This window comes from Apteryx rowi, unplaced genomic scaffold, assembly GCF_003343035.1.
Source record: "Apteryx rowi isolate R43461 unplaced genomic scaffold, aptRow1 scaffold_132, whole genome shotgun sequence".
NCBI classification, from domain to species: domain Eukaryota; kingdom Metazoa; phylum Chordata; class Aves; order Apterygiformes; family Apterygidae; genus Apteryx; species Apteryx rowi.
The window spans coordinates 998,784-999,570 of NW_020447553.1; the positions used below are offsets into that span (position 1 = coordinate 998,784).

Genomic DNA, 787 nt, shown 5'->3' on the forward strand with positions numbered 1-787 from the left:
GGAGGGACCCAGGAGTCCAGGCCCCCCACCCCTAAGGAGGAACCCGGGGGGAAGGCGGCTTCCTGCGAGGCCTCGCGCGGGCACAGCCCGCCCTGAACTGACTGAAGCGCGTTTGCGGCCACCCTCTCCTCTCGCTAAGCTCTCTGAGGAGATCTCGTTTCGTAGCTATTTATTTCATTCACTTGTTTTCCCCCCCCCTTTTCAAATGGGACAGTCCCACAGCGCCGCCTTGGCGCACGCGTTGGAGCACTCCATTCACCGAAAAGGGGGGGAGACGCTGCCTAACGGCCAGTAGCTCTTGAGCAGCGCAGCCCCCGCCCCGGGAGCCACCTACCCGCCGGGGCTGTTATGGTTCAAGTTGTGGAACGGCCCATTGGCGCCGAGCGCAGAGGGGGGGATCTGTCCGCGGCGCTTCGCCGCCGGTGCCCCCACGTACCACGCGGAGGCTCCTCACGGGGCTCCTTAGAGCGATGAATCTTCCTCTCCGGCCGGTAGGAGCTGCCTCCCCCCTCGGAGGGTGGGAGACCCTCGAAGGCGGCGGGAGCGGGCGCACCGCCCCCCCCCCTCCCCCGCAGTGCTGTGGGCTCGGCCCTGTTTGAAGCTGTCGCGGGCCGGGTGCGCCGCAGAGCCAACGGCGGTTCGGCAAGGGCAGGCACCGGCATCGGCACCGGCCGGCCCAGGTGAGAGCCGCTCCCCGCCGCGGCTGGGCCCGCTCCGCCACCGCCTGCCCTGCTCTGCCCCTCGGGGACCAACCCCCGGCACCCGCCGTGGGCTGTTCCCCCCCCCC

At 70.3% G+C, this 787-nt stretch overlaps 1 protein-coding gene across 6 annotated transcripts in view; it reads left to right on the plus strand.

Moving 5' to 3' along the window:
- The first annotated feature begins 584 nt into the window (after positions 1 to 584).
- Positions 585 to 787, plus strand: part of TCP11 (t-complex 11) — an 8,569-nt gene continuing 8,366 nt past the window's right edge. For 5 of the 6 annotated variants that reach the window (XM_026056730.1, XM_026056731.1, XM_026056732.1 and 2 more), the window contains exon 1: positions 585 to 680. The gene's annotated coding sequence lies outside the window, so the exon portion shown is untranslated. The remainder of the gene's footprint in view (positions 681 to 787) is intronic. The other variant, XM_026056729.1, reaches the window with a different exon arrangement.